This window comes from Haematobia irritans, chromosome 4 (genome assembly GCF_050003625.1).
Source record: "Haematobia irritans isolate KBUSLIRL chromosome 4, ASM5000362v1, whole genome shotgun sequence".
Classification (NCBI taxonomy): Eukaryota; Metazoa; Arthropoda; class Insecta; order Diptera; family Muscidae; genus Haematobia; species Haematobia irritans.
The window spans coordinates 189,809,217-189,825,977 of NC_134400.1; the positions used below are offsets into that span (position 1 = coordinate 189,809,217).

A 16,761-nucleotide genomic window follows, 5' to 3' on the forward strand; every position below is an offset into this window, starting at 1 on the left:
TCCATTAATAAATTAATTGATACAAATAACCTTTTACTCAAGATATCTATAGAAACCAAATTTTGACAAATTTTTCTATAGAAATCAAATTTGGACAAATTTTTCTATAGAAATAAAATGTTGGCCCAATTCTCTATAGAACAAAAATTTTGACCAAATTCTCTATAGAAATAAAAAGTTGACAAAATTTTCTATAGAAATAAAATTTTTACAAAATTTTCTATAGAAATAACACTTTGACAAAATGTTCTGTAGAAATAAAATGTTGACTAAATGTTGAAAAACAATTTCTATAGAAATAAAATTTTCACAAAACTTTATATTGAAATAAAATTTTGACCAAATTTTTAGAGAAATAAAATTTTGACAAAATTTGTTAGAGAAATAAAATTTGTTGTTTTTGATCTCAGCTTAAAACCATGCATTGACTAAACTACAAGTGTAGCTTAACCAACAGAGTAAAAGCATGCTTGTCAAACTTATTTGGGCAAAGCCCTATAGACTGGAAGATGATTGGATGTACAGCTGTTTCGGAATTACCACATTCCTCATCAGCATCCTCTACTTGCAGCAAAACTATCAACCAATTATCAGAATAAATTCGGGTAATTCACTCAACCCAAAGTGAACTACACGTGAACCTTCCGAAAAAAGGTTTGATAGTGGGCTACTGCCTAAACAAATGTGCAAGCACATCTCTTTTCCTTTGCCAAACTCAAATCATCGATTTGAATGTAGTTGGCTGGGTTTATTTTTGAGCGTGCTTCTTCTATTTGACAAAATTTTCTATAGAAATAAAATTTTGACAAAATTTTCTATAGAAATAAAGTTTTGTCATTGTTGTTGTTTTTGATTTCAGCTCAAAACCATGTATTGACTAAACTACAAGTGTAGCTTAACCAACAGAGGAAAAGAATGTTTGTCAAATTTATTTGGGCAAACCCCAATAGACTGCAAGATGGTTGGATGGACACACGTTTCGGAATTCCTCATCAGCATCCTCTACTTGCAGCAAAACTATCAACCAATTATCAGAATAAATTCAGGCAGTTCAATAAACCCAAGGTGAACTTGAACTTCCGAAAAAAGGATTTTAACAAAATTTTCTATAGGAATAAAATTTTGAGAAAATTTTCTATGGAAATAAAATGTTGACTAAATTTTGAAAAAAAAAAATCTATAAAAATAAAATTTTGACAAAATTTTCTATAGAAATAAAATTTTGACAAAATTTTCTATAGAAATAAAATTTTGACAAAATTTTCTATAGAAAAAAAATTGTCTATAGAAATAAAATTTTGACAAAATTTTCTATAGAAATAAAATTTTAACAAAATTTTTTATAGAAATAAAATTTTGAAAAAATTTTCTATAGAAATAAAATTTTGACAAAATTTTCTATAGAAATAAAATTTTGACAAAATTTTCTATAGAAATAAAATTTTGACAAAATTTTCTATAGAAATAAAATTTTGACAAAATTTTCTATAGAAATAAAATTTTGACAAAATTTTCTATAGAAATAAAATTTTGACAAAATTTTCTATAGAAATAAAATTTTGACAAAATTTTCTATAGAAATAAAATTTTGACAAAATTTTCTATAGAAATAAAATTTTGACAAAATTTTCTATAGAAATAAAATTTTGACAAAATTTTCTATAGAAATAAAATTTTGACAAAATTTTCTATAGAAAAAAAAATTTCTATAGAAATAAAATTTTGAGAAAATTTTCTATAGAAATAAAATTTTCTATAGAAAAAAAATTTTCTATAGAAATAAAATTTTTACAAAATTTTCTACAGAAATAAAATTTTGACAAAATTTTCTATAGAAATAAATTTTTGACAAAATTTTCGATAGAAATAAAATTTTGAGAAAATTTTCTATAGAAATAAAATTTTGACAAAGTGTTCGATAGAAATAAAATTTTAACAAAATTTCCGATAGAAATAAAATTTTGACAAAATTTTCTATAGAAATAAAATTTTGACAAAATTTTCGATAGAAATAAAATTTTGACAAAATTTTCTATAGAAATAAAATTTTGACAAAATTTTCTATAGAAATAAAATTTTGACAAAATTTTTTATAGAAATAAAATTTTGACAAAGTTTTCTATAGAAACAAAAGTTTGACAAAATTTTCGATATAAATAAAATTTTGACAAAATTTTCTATAGAAATAAAATTTTGACAAAATTTTCTATAGAAATAAAATTTTGGCAAAATTTTCTATAGAAAAAAAATTTTGACAAAATTTTCTATAGAAATAAAATTTTGACAAAATTTTCTATAGAAATAAAATTTTGACAAAATTTTCTATAGAAATAAAATTTTGACAAAATTTTCTAAAGAAATAAAATTTTGACAAAATTTTCTATAGAAATAAAATTTTGACAAAGTTTTCGATAGAAATAAAATTTTGACAAAATTTTCTACAGAAATAATATTTTGACAAAATTTTCTATACAAATAAAATGTTGACAAAATTTTCTATAGAAATAAAATTTTGACAAAATTTTCTATAGAAATAACATTTTGACAAAATTTTCAATAAAAACAAAATTTTGAATAAAAATTCTGTAGAAATAACATTTTGACAAAATGTTCTATATATTCAATATCATTAAAAATTTTAATTTTCTTATTGCATCATACCCTCAAAGTCAAACTGCAAAATAATTTTTTTTTAAGTTTTTAATTCTTTGTGATGGGCTATTTTTTGTAAATTTTTTTTGAAGATGCAAATAAAACAAATTTATTTCATCGTTTCCTGGACGTTTTGTCGGCTTTTTTTCGACGTTTTCAACAGGGTTTTTTTTATTGGTAAATATATTGAAGGAGTAAAAACTTTATATATGAATTTGATTTTTCTGGATTTTTTTTAAAGATTTTTTGAATTTGGTAGAGTTTTGGTAAAATTTTCTTCAAATTTTGATAGATTATTTTTGGCACGAGTGGCAACCGTGCTTCTCTCTAATTCTAAGGATAAATCGGCTTGATTGGAAAGTTTTTCGACTTTTGGCCATCAAAAAAATCTTTGTGTCAGAGAAATGCCTCAGTCATGCAAAGCCAAAGACTCTTTCGTATTTTAAGGACAAGAAATCTTGGTACAAATAGAATTAAGAATTAATTATTAATTTTTCATATAAAAATTTCATTCCTTTTTGTAAAAAAATATTGCTCCCAATATATACAAATAACTTCCCAACTAATCCTCGTTTCAATATTTTTTTATTTCTTTCAGTTTCCAGACAATAGTGTTTAAAGTGTAAAAAACACACGGAAAGGATTCCGGTAGGTGGTTAGATTTTTTTTTAAATTTTTAGTATTTAATGAAGTGGTTTTTGTGGTGTTTATTACAAAACCATGAAATATAATTTATCGATTATATTGTAAGATTCTTCGAAATATCAACATATGGAGGACACAAGGAATTTAAACGATGAGTAAAAATATTTCTTAAGAAATTCTAGAATAAATTAGGCCCTCTCTCTATTAGGTGAATAGGAAGCGTATAAAAAATTTCAACATTAAATTTAATAATACATTAAAAAAAAACCACACGAATTCATGCTGTCCTATAGGGGGTGCATTTTTATTAGAATTTTGAAAAAAATTAGCACCTGTATTTTCTTCATTTAATTTTGTGATAGAGGTCAAAAGAATAAAATTTTAATTATTTCTGATTTTTGAGAATATTTTCCCATGTATTTAGGATTGCATAAATATGATCAATTTTTTCCCTCAATTTATTCGATCTATAGGCCATGCCAATCGATCGATCATTGTTCTCATGTGGGTGGGTGTTTATCTGATCATAAATAAAATACCGATTTAAATGTTGAAATTCATATTGGTTGTTGGAGCAATTAATTTGTGGATGCCATAAAGTCAATACTGACTGACTGACTGACTGAAGGAGATGAAGGTGGCAGAGTGGTGTCATAAAATTTAAATCAAAGGTCATCGCACCACCAACACTATTATCTAGTTCGGGATCTAGCAGACGTATCGTCATCTCAATGAAATCCAAAATCAATTTATGTCATAGATTGTAAATATCGATATTTCACATTGATTTCTTTTGTGTGAACAAAATATTGAAATATTTGTTGTTGTAGACGGTTTTGTTTTGTCATCCCCACACAAATCAGACGAAAAGACAAAAGATGTCAGAAGTTATCAGTTAGACATGGACTACCCGATAATTAAATCAGTTTACAACATTAACATATTACATATTATTGTCTTACTAATTTTATATAAATTATTATGGTCAACTGTATTTTCGAGATATTGTTTGTATGGTTTTATATCTTGGCGGGGATAGTATGATGAAGTTGGGAAAAATGTTTTGATTGAAATGTTATAAACGAAGCGTTAATTTTGCAGATTGAATTTTAGGACAAGCAATTTACTCATTATTAAAGACGAATTTGTTTATAAAAAAGAAAAACAACGTTCATAATCATCCCAGCAAACGAAAGTAGTGAAAATGTTCTTTTTGAATCCGGAAGTGGTGCAAAATTGACGCGGAAGCGATGAATTTAACATGGGCTTGTCATAGGATGGATGTCAACAGCCGATTTCAACAGCCGTTACACTGAATTTGCATCACTTCTTTAGGTGTGATTCGAAGTCAATGTTTTGGATGTAAATTAAAAATTCTGTGCTATTTTGGCAAATAAAATTTTTTTATAATTTTTTATAATTTTTAATGGATTTTAACGCTTGTCGGAAACGTTTGACCTCAAATATTTTCAAAAAATCACAATTTTTTCAGATTGGATTTAGCATTTTTTTTTCGACAAAATTTCATTTATTTGTACCATTTTATGAATTCTTACTCCGCTTTTAATCTATTTGAAAGAAAAAAAAAGTTGAAATTACCCATTAAAAGTATGAACAAATCAAGTTATAAGAAATTGAATTAAAAGAACTTCCTGGGTAGTTCAAATAAAGAACATCATTGGGAGTGCATCTTCCGGAAGTGCTTTTAGAGTTGTGCCTTTAGAAGAACTTCCAAATTTTTTGCTGGGATTGTATTGGATACGCATATCTTTGATGTAAGGGAAAATTTCCTTGAAAGAATTTTTTCCTTCATACTACGAACATTTCTTTTACATGTGAAAAAACAGGTATATATGGCCGTAAGTTCGGCCCGGCCGAAGCTTATGTACCCTTCACTATGGACTGCGCAGAAACTTCTACTGAAGCCGATGGCAAGGTATCTTAAAACTTCCTAACACCGTAATATATACTACATAGTCCATACGTGGTATATATTAAACAAAACAAGTATATACAGCAGTAAATTCGGCCGGGCCGAATTTTAAATACCCACCACCATGAATCAAATATGATAGTTTACTTTGAAAACTCTTCGTCGTAGTGGGTTACTTGATAATATGTAGAATTGTAGGGGGTTTGATGACAAATCTTCTCCCAAGGCAGTCAGCTCCCGAAGACAAACTTTAAAGATTCTTCCTATGAAGACCAGATAAGATTCTAGATTTATGAGAACCAATTTTGTTTGAGTTTTAGAGAAATTATAAACATACGGTGTATATGATTAAATTACGCCTTGATTTGAAATCTTAAATCTGTAGATTTTTTCCGCCATTATTTAAATAAATACGATGAGTAAAATCTGGAAATTTTACTTTCAATTTGAAGCAATTTTTATGATCAGTGCGCCTGCTATTTTAGAGAATTTTAGAGTTAAATAAACGAAAATACTTTATAAGAAAAGGAAATTTCGTTTGTCTAAAATTTCATTATAGATTACTAATTTCCAGCAAATCGGATAAACACTACGGATTCTAGAAGCCCAAGAAATAAAGCCGGGAGATCGGTGTATATGGGGGCCATACCAAAACATGGACCGATAGGTACCAATTGCTACTCACATATTTGTGATCTTAAAATACCTCCAGAATTTCAAACAAATGGGCTAGAAAACATAGTCTCTAGACGCCCAAGAAGTAAAAATCGAGAGATCAGTCTATATGGGGGTTATACCAAAAAATGGACCGATATACCTCAATTTCGGCACAATTATTTGTGGTCTAAAAATACCTCTAGATTTCGAATTTCAAGAATTTCAGGCAAAGGCTCAAGAATTTCAGAAGCCCAAAAAATGGACCGATGGGCACCATTTTCGGCACACCTTTTTATGGTCCCAAAAGAACTCTAGATGGACCGATGAGCACAATTTTCGGCACACCTTTTTATGGTCCTCAAATACCTCTAGATTTCCAATTTCAGGCAAATCGTATTGTAAATATAGCTTCTAGAAGCAAAATCGGGATATCGGTCTATATGGGGGCTATACCAAAACATGGACCGATGGGCACCATTTTCGCCACACCTTTTTATGGTCCTCAAATACCTCTATATTTCCAATTTCAGGCAAATTGGATAAAAACTACGGTTTTTATAGGCCCAAGACTCCAAATAGGGAGGTTGGTTTATATCGGGGCTATATCAAAACATGGACCGATACGGACCATTTTCGACTCACCTCTTTATGGTCCAAAAATACCTCTAGATTTTTAATTTCATACAAATCGGATAGAAAATACTGTTTCTAGACGCGCAAGAAGCAAAATCGGGAGATCGATCTATATGGGGGCTATACCAAAACATGGACCGATACGGACCATTTTCGACACACCTCTTTATAGTTCCACAATACCTCTAGATTTTCAATTTCATACAAATCGGATAGAAAATACTGTTTCTAGACGCGCAAGAAGCAAAATCGGGAGATCGGTCTATATGGGAGCTATACCAAAACATGGACCGATACGGACCATTTTCGACACACCTCTTTATAGTCCCACAATACCTCTAGATTTCCAATTTCAGGCAAATCGGATGGTAAATATAGTTTCTAAACGCCCAAGAAGCAAAATCGGGAGATCGGTCTATATGGGGGCTATATCAAAACATGGACCGATACGGACCATTTTCAACACACCTCCTTATGGTCCTAAAATACCTTTAGATTTTCAATTTCAGACAAATCGGATAGAAAATACTGTTTCTAGACGCCTAAGAAGCAAAATCGGGAGATCGGTCTATATGGGGGCTATACCAAAACATGGACCGATACGGACCATTTTCGACACACCTCTTTATGGTCCCAAAATACCTCTGGATTTCCAATCTGATAAAAACTACGGTTTTTATAGGCCCAAGACCCCAAATCGGGAGGTCGGTTTATATGGGGACTATATCAAAACTTGGACCGATATAGCCCATCTTCGAACTTGACCTGCCTGCAAACAAAAAAGTAATCTGTGCCAAATTTGGGGACGATAGCGCCATTCTTAAAGGCTGTAGCGTGATTACAACAGACAGACAGACAGACAGACGGACAGACGGACATGCTTATATCGTCTTAGAATTTCTTCCTGATCAAGAATATATATACTTTATATAGTCGGAAATCGATATTTCGATGTGTTACAAACGGAATGACAAACTTATTATACCCCCGTCACCATTTTATGGTGGTGGGTATAAAAAGGCCGATTAAATACGTATATAATTAAGTTTAAAGTTTCTATAGAAATAAAATTTTGACAAAATAAAATTTTGACAACATTTTCTATAGAAGTAAAATTTTGACAAAATTTTCTATAGAAATAAAATTTTGACAAAATTTTCTATAGAAATAAAATTTTGACAAAATTTTCTATAGAAATAAAATTTTTACAAAATTTCTATAGAAATAACATTTTGACATTGTTTTCTATAAAAATAAAATTTTGGTAGATTATTTTTGGCTCGAGGGGCAACCATGATTATGAACCGATAAAGGGTTATACGGTCAAAATTTGGTCAAGGGAAACGCGTGTAAATCGGTGAAATCGTTTATTTAAAAAATCAAATTAAATTTCTTTTTCAAGCTCAATTAGTATAAAATTCAGTTTTTTTGGTCTTCTTTAGGTTCCGCTTGACAATAGCCCAGTATTTCTCAATTGGGCGGAGCTCTGGCGTGTTGGGAGGGTTCTTGTCCTTGGGAACCACCTGCACGTTGTTGGCGGCGTACCACTCCATGGCCTTTTTACCGTAATGGCAAGATGCCAAATCCGGCCAAAACAGTACGGAACAACCGTGTTTCTTCAGGAAAGGCAGCAGACGTTTATTCAAACACTCTTTCACGTAAATTTCTTGGATGACAGTCCCGGAAGCTATGAAAATGCTGCTTTTCAAGCCACAGGTACAGATGGCTTGCCAAACCAGATATTTCTTTGCGAACTTTGACAGTTTTATGTGCTTGAAAATATCTGCTACCTTTCCCCTTCCTTTTGCCGTATAAAACTCCTGTCCCGGAAGCTGCTTGTAGTCGGCTTTGACGTAGGTTTCGTCGTCCATTACCACGCAGTCAAACTTCGTCAGCATCGTCGTGTATAGCCTCCGGGATCGCGCTTTGGCCGTCGTATTTTGGTTATCATCGCGATTTGGAGTCACTACCTTCTTGTAAGTCGATACTCCGGCTCGTTTTTTGGCTCGATGCACGGTTGTAGACGATACACCCAGCTTATTTGCGGCATCTCGGAGAGAGAGGTTAGGGTTTCTCTTGAAACTACCGGCAACTCTCTTTGTCGTCTCAGCGGCTTCTGGTTTTCGATTTCCCCCCGAACCAGACTTCCTGGCTGTCGACAAACGTTCCCCAAACACTTTAATTACATTTGTAACGGTTGATTTGGCAACTTTTAGCGATTTTGCCAGCTTTGCGTGCGAGTAGCTCGGTTTTTCGCGATGCGCGAGCAAAATTTTGATACGCTGCTCTTCTTGCTTGGACGTCATTTTGACAACTGAAGAGTGAATTCCAAAATCAAAATAGGAGCAACATTCTACACACACACACACCTTCAAAATGAGGGGTGTTCAGGTTTTTTAAATGCAAAATTGAAAGAAATACGTCAAGTTTATATTGACCTAATTTTGACCGTATCACCCTTTATAAACCGATCCACAGATTTGACCTCCGGAGCCTCATGGATGAGCAAATTTCATCCAATTCGGATGAAATTTGGAACATTGCGCTAGTATATGGCCGCTAACAACATTGCCAAAAATAGTCCATATGCAAAATTGAAAGAAATACGTCAAGTTTATATTGACCAAATTTTGACCGTATCACCCTTTAAAACGGCCTAATTACGTACTTGTCCAAAATGATTGCATAGGAAGTGAAAGAAAATCGATAGGGGATCCCGGGATGCGCTTTAAAAGAAATGTTTGTGGACTGGTCCAAAAGGACTGCAACGGAAGTGGAAAAAACTTGATGGGGGATTCCGGAAATGTTTGTGTAACAACTTCCAATTTTTGTTGCTGGGTACGTATGTCCTCATTGTTAAAAGAACAACAAATTCTAAAACATTTTTCTCATATGATAATACAATTTCTTACCAGTTGATTTCTTTCATTTGGTACCAGACAAAAAGGCTTAATAACTTGTTTGAATACAAACCCATTATTGTCATATAAAACTCATTTGCATTAATCACCAAAACAAGAGATAGATCCAAATTTTACAAAGGGGGGGTAAATATTACATGTAAAAAAAATGTTCTCGTGCCTATCTTATAGCAATCAGGAAAATAAAAAAAACATATATTTCATGATTAATTATGACTATGGGACAGATCAAATATCAACTAAAATATCAGTTACTGATACAGCCTACAATTAAAATTAATCAATGTTAAAAGTTTCAAGTTCATGTTACATTGGTCATTATTACACGAAAAAAAAATATTTTTTTCGTAAGAACATTAAAATTAAATGAGGAAGCTTAATTGATTACCAGTTGGTCTAATACAAACTGTTGGGATTAAAGTTGCAATGATTGTCTTGTTTCATTTTTAGTTATCCTTATTGATTATTGGTCGAAAATGTAACAGAAGACTATGATTTTGTGTATACCAAGGCTTACCAAGGTATGATCACACACTGGGCCAATATTTGACAGAAATCAAAAAGAAAGAAATCAAACCAGCAAACATTTTTACCTCATAGTGAATATATTACATTACAATAGGAGTATTTTCCAAAAACGGTATTCAGATATTTCAAAAGTACTCGAGGAAAAAAGTTTGACACTCATTTTGGGCAAATATTTGCCTAGTGTGACCATACCCTTAAGCATATTTTAAATTAGATAAGAACATGTTATTGCCATTGAATATCATGACAATCATTGAGATAATTAACGCTACATGTTTTTTTTTTTGCGACGGTAACCGATCAGATTGATTTGATATGATTATGTTAATTATGTAAATTTCTAAGGTGTTATACCTACATAATTATTAATTTTAACTCTTATCTAAATGTGGCCAATAAAAAAGGCGTTCAGTTTTTTATCTTTTCTAAATTGTCTATAAAAATCGTTGACAAAGGCCAGAAGTAGATGGTGGGTAGATTTTTATGACAATATAAACTCAATTAAATAGTGAAAAAATTTACAATATAGCTATAACATTAAATGATGTATTTTAAGATGTTTTTAAGAGAGATGAAAAGATAGTTCAACCGGACTAAGTCTTAAGTACTTTCTACCAAATATCGCATATAAGAAATTTTCGTGAAGTGATCATTGGGTTTGAAGAAATTTGCTCCTTTACAGTTTAATTTGAAATTAATTTAATTTTAAAGGTATTATTTGAATTACATAAATGTATCACATACATACAAAACAAGTATATACGGCCGTAAGTTCGGCCAGGCCGAATCTTATGTACCCTCCACCAAGGCTTGCGTAGAAACTTCTACTACAGATTGTCATTCACAATCGAATTATTTGGGTTGCGTTAACAGTTGCCGATGGCAAGGTATCTTAAAACTTTTTAACACCGTCTTCTCAATTGTAAGTTAGTCCATACGGGGTATATACTAAACAAAAACAAGTATATACGGCCGTAAGTTCGGCCAGGCTGAATCTTATGTACCCTCCACCATGGATTGCGTAGAAACTTCTACGAACAACTCACGTGGTTGTTAAATATCATATACTACCACCACGTACCAAATTTCAACCAGATCGGATGAATTTTGCTCTTCCAAGGTGCTCCGGAGGTCAAATCTGGGGATCGGTTTATATGGGGCCTATATATAATTATGGACCGATATCGACCAATTTTTACATGAGTGTTTGAGGCCATATATTAACATCACGTACCAAATTTCAATGAATCAGATGAATTTTGGTCTTCCAAGAGGCTCCGGAGGTCAAATCGGGGGATCGGTTTATATGGGGGCTATATATAATTATGGACCGATGTGAACCAATTTTTGCATGGTTGTTAGAGACAATATACTAACACGATGTACAAAATTTCAGCCAGATCGGATGAAAATTGTTTTTCTTAGAGGCTCCGCAAGCCAAATCGGGGGATCGGTTTATATGGGGGCTATATATAATTATGGACCGATATGGACCAATTTTTTGCATGGCTGTTAGAGACCATATACTAACACCATGTACCAAATTTCAGCTGGATCGGATGCAATTTGCTTCTCTTAGAGGCCTCGCAACCCAAATTTGGGGGTCCGTTTATATGGGGGCTATACGTAAAAGTGGACCGATATGGCCCATTTGCAATACCATCTGACCTACATCGATAACAACTCCTTGTGCCAAGTTTCAAGTCGATAGTTTGTTTCGTTCGGAAGTTAGAGTGATTTCAACAGACGGACGGACGGGCATGCTCAGATCGACTCAGAATTTTACCACGACCCAGAATATATATACTTTATGGGGTCTTAGAGCAATATTCGATGTGTTACAAACGGAATGACAAAGTTAATATACCCCCCATCCTATGGTGGAGGGTATAACAAGTAAGGAAAGTCTAAAGTAGGGCGGGGCCGACTATATTATACCCTGCACCACTTTGTAGATCTAAATTTTCGATACCATATCACATCCGTCAAATGTGTTGGGGGCTATATATAAAGGTTTGTCTCAAATACATACATTTAAATATCACTCGTTCTGGACAGAATTTGATAGACTTTTCCAAAATCTATAGACACAAAATTTAAGTTGGCTAAAGCACTAGGGTGGAACACAATTTTAGTAAAAAAATATGGGAAACATTTAAATGTGAAGCAATTTTAAGGAAACTTCGCAAAAGTTTATTTATGATTTATCGCTCAATATATATGTATTAGAAGCTTAGGAAAATTAGAGTCAGTTTTACAACTTTTCGACTAAGCAGTGGCGATTTTACAAGGAAAATGTTGGTGTTTTGACCATTTTTGTCGAAATCAGAAAAACATATATATGGGAGCTATATCTAAATCTGAACCGATTTCAACCAAATTTGGCACGCATAGCTACAATGCTAATTCTACTCCCTGTGCAAAATTTCAACTAAATCGGAGCAAAAAATTGGCCTCTGTGGTCATATGAGTGTAAATCGGGAGAAAGCTATATATGGGAGCTATATCTAAATCTGAACCGATTTCAACCAAATTTGGCACGCATAGCTACAATGCTAATTCTACTCCCTGTGCAAAATTTCAATTAAATCGGAGTATAAGATTGGCCTCTGTGGTCATATGAGTGTAAATCGGGCAAATTATATATATGGGAGCTATATCTAAATCTGAACCGATTTCAATAAAATTTGGCACACTTGACAACACTACTAAGTGTACTCCTAGTGCAAAATTTCAATCAAATTGGAGTAAAACTCTGGCTTCTGGGAGCGTATTAGTCCATATCTGGCGAAAGATATATATGGCTATATCTAAATCTGAACCGATTTCAATAAAATTTGGCACACTTGACTATAGTAGTAATTGTTCTTCTTGTGCAAAATTTTAAGCAAATTAGGGTAAAACTCTGGCTTCTGGGGCCATATAAGTCCATATCGGGCGAAATATATATATGGGAGCTATATCTAAATCTGAACCGCTTTCTTCCAAAATCAATAGGGTTCTATTCTGAGCCAAAACACATACTTGTGCCAAATTTGAAGTCGATTGGGCTAAAACTGCGACCTAGACTTTGATTACAAAAATGTGTTCACGGACAGACTGACATCGCTATATCGACTCAGGAGCCCACCCTGAGCATTTTTGCCAAAGAACCTTGTGTCTATCTCGTTTCCTTCTGGGTGTTGCAAACATATACACTAACTTATAATACCCTGTTCCACAGTGTGGCGCAGGGTATAAAAAGGCCGATTAAGTATGTATATAATTCAGTTTGACAAAATGTTCTATAGAAGTAAAATTGTGACCAAAATTTTCTATAGAAATAAAATTTTAAGAAAATTTTCTACATCAATAAAATCTTGACAAAATGTTCTATACACTGAAAAAAGTATTTACGTTATATTAAATATTACGCAACCTAAATTTTAGAAAGCGAAATTTACAAAATATTAAGGACAAATTTCTCTAAAATAACGACATTTTAATTAAAATAAAGTTTATAATCTTTGCTTCTAAAATGTTTTTCATTAAATATAGGACACAAATTTTTGCGTCCCTCCGTTAAAGTCACATGTCTTTGAACTAAGGCTAATTTTCCTTAAAGTAAAGTAACACATTTTTGATTTAAACAAATCGTCTTTAAATTAACTGAAATATTGAATCTTTACATATAAGATAAAAACGCTTCAAATATAGGCTAAGACTTATATGAGGATTTTGCATCTTTGATTTAAAGTTTTTTTTTTGGAATTAAGAAAACATTTTATACTTTGAAGTATTTGTCATAATTTGGATTTTTAAACTGTCATTTGTTTGTACGTGTATAGATTTATTTATATACCGCGAAAAGAAAATGAAAATTCGATAAATGAGATCTGTATCCCAATTTTAATTTTATTGATCCTAGATTTAAAACCAGATAGGTCACTAATACATGTCTTTATTTTAAAGAAGCCACATCTTTGGCTCGGAATCAATACCAAAATCCTTATTAGAAGGTCAAAATTTTTGGATCCGAGTAAACTTTTTTTTGAGTGTAAAAATAATATATTGACAAAATTTTCTATAGAAATAAAATCTTGACAAAATTTGGTATAGTAATAAAATTTTGACAAAATTTTCTATAGAAATAAAATTTTGGTAGATTAACAGGTTGGCTGATAAGTCCCCAGTCTAACAAAGAAAAACACTTTTTTTTTGTCAAAATTCGTCTTTATTATTCAACATAGTTCGCTTCAAGAGCGATAAAACGATTATAACGACCTTCCAAATTTTTTATATCATTTTGGTAGTACTCCTTCGGTTTTGCCTCAAAATAGGCCTCAGTTTCGGCGATCACCTCTTCATTGCAGCCAAATTTTTTCCCTGCGAGCATTCTTTTGAGGTCTGAGAACAAGACCTCAGATCTGGAGCCAGATCTGGAGAATACGGTGGGTGGGGAAGCAATTCGAAGCCCAATTCATGAATTTTTGCCATCGTTTTCAATGACTTGTGGCACGGTGCGTTGTCTTGGTGGAACAAGACTTTTTTCTTCTTCATATGGGGCCGTTTTGCCGCGATTTCGACCTTCAAACGCTCCAATAACGCCATATAATAGTCACTGTTGATGGTTTTTCCCTTCTCAAGATAATCGATAAAAATTATTCCATGCGCATCCCAAAAAACAGAGGCCATTACTTTGCTAGCGGACTTTTGAGTCTTTCCACGCTTCGGCGACGGTTCACCGGTCGCTGTCCACTCAGCCGACTGTCGATTGAACTCAGGAGTGTAGTGATGGAGCCATGTTTTATCCATTGTCACATATAGACGGAAAAACTCGGGTGTATTACGAGTTAACAGCTGCAAACGCCGCTCAGAATCATCAAATGTGAGCTCGCGCGGCACCCATTTTGCACAGAGCTTCCGCATATCCAAATATTGATGAATGATATGACCAACACGTTCCTTTGATATCTTCAAGGCCTCAGCTATCTCGATCAACTTCATTTTAGGTCATTCAAAATCATTTTGTGGATTTTTTTGATGTTTTCGTCGGTAACCCCCTCTTTCGGGCGTCCACTGCGTTCACCGTCCTCCGTTCTCATTTCACCACGCTTGAATTTTGCATACCAATCAATTATTGTTGATTTCCCTGGGGCAGAGTTCGGAAACTCATTATCAAGCCAAGTTTTTGCTTCCACCGTATTTTTCCCCTTCAGAAATCAGTATTTTATCAAAACACGAAATTCTTGTTTTTCAATTTTTTTTATAATAACAAAAGTTGCTTCACAAACGACGCTCTATCTCACAAATTAACTGACTTACAGACGTCAAATTTTGACACGAATCATTTGAATGTTGGTACTATATAAAAATAATATGCATTTAATACTAGCGACGCCATCTATGAGTCAGACCGGGGACTTATCAGCCAACCTGTTATTTTTGAAAATCGGCTATATATAGCTAAAGATCGATATGGACTAGTTTTGGCAATGTTGTTAGCGGCCATATACTATAGCGCAATGTACCAAATTTCAACCGGATCGGATGAATTTTGCTCCTCCAAGAGCTTCGGAGGTCAAATCTGGGGATCGGTTTATATGGGGGCTATATATAATTATGGACCGATGTAGACCAAATCCAGCATGGTTGTTAGAGACCATATACTAACACCACGTACCAAATTTCAATCGAATCGGATGAATTGTGCTCATCCATGAGGCTCCGGAGGCCAAATCTGGGGATCGGTTTATATGGGGGCTATATATAATTATGGACCGATGTGGACCAATTTTTACATGGTTGTTAGAGACACTATACTAGCACCATGTACCAAATTTCAGCCGGATCGGATGAAACTAGCTTCTCTTAGAGGCTCCGCAAGCCAAATCCGGGGATCGGTTTATATGGGGACTATATATAATTATGGACCGATATAGACCAATTTTTGCATGGTTGTTAGAGACCCTATACTAACACCATGTACCAAATTTCAACAGGATCGGATGAAATTTGCTTCTCTTAGAGGCTCCGCAAGCCAAATCCGGGGATCGGTTTATATGGGGGCTATATATAATTATGGACCGATATGGGCCAATTTTTGCGTGGTTGGTAGATACCATATACTAACACCATGTACCAAATTTCAACCGGATCGGATGAATTTTGCTCCTCCAAGAGGCTCCGCAAGCCAAATTTGAGCGTCGGTTTATATGGGGGCTATACGTAAAAGTAGTCTGATATGGCCCATTTGAAATACCATCCGACCTACAGCAATAACAACTACTTGTGCCAAGCTTCAAGTCGGTAGCTTGTTTCGTCCGGAAATTAACGTGATTTCAACAGACAGACGGACGGACATGCTTAGATCGTCTCAGAATTTCACTACGACCCCGAATATATATACTTGGAGCAATATTTCGATGTGTTACAAACGGAATGACTAAGTTAATATACCCCCATTCTATGGTGGAGGGTATAAAAATAGTTTTTGTCTTCAATCAATTTAATTTCGTTAATTGATCCAATTAATGTTTTATTGAAATGTCTTCAATCACAGAAATGATAGTATCAATTAAAAATGAATTGAGAGTCTTTTAAAAAATTAATTGATCCAATTAAAAAATTAATTGATACTATCAATTTTTGTGATTGATTTTTGTTTCAATAAAAAAAAATTGTTGAATAAATTAAATTTTTAATTCAATATTTTTTAAAACTAAATTAAGACTTTTATTGGAAAATTGTTCGTGATTTTTTTTCTTAGTAAGTGGAGGCGTAGAATCCATAATAAGAGTGAGATGCATGGCA

At 32.9% G+C, this 16,761-nt stretch overlaps 1 protein-coding gene across 2 annotated transcripts in view; it reads left to right on the plus strand.

The window, feature by feature from the left end:
- Positions 1–16,761, plus strand: part of LOC142234700 (uncharacterized) — a 102,329-nt gene that overhangs the window by 47,145 nt on the left and 38,423 nt on the right. The window contains exon 2 of one of the 2 annotated variants that reach the window (XM_075305877.1): positions 3,251–3,300. The exons of the other annotated variant lie outside the window; for it this stretch is intronic. The gene's annotated coding sequence lies outside the window, so the exon portion shown is untranslated. The remainder of the gene's footprint in view (positions 1–3,250; positions 3,301–16,761) is intronic. 2 annotated transcript variants of the gene reach the window in all.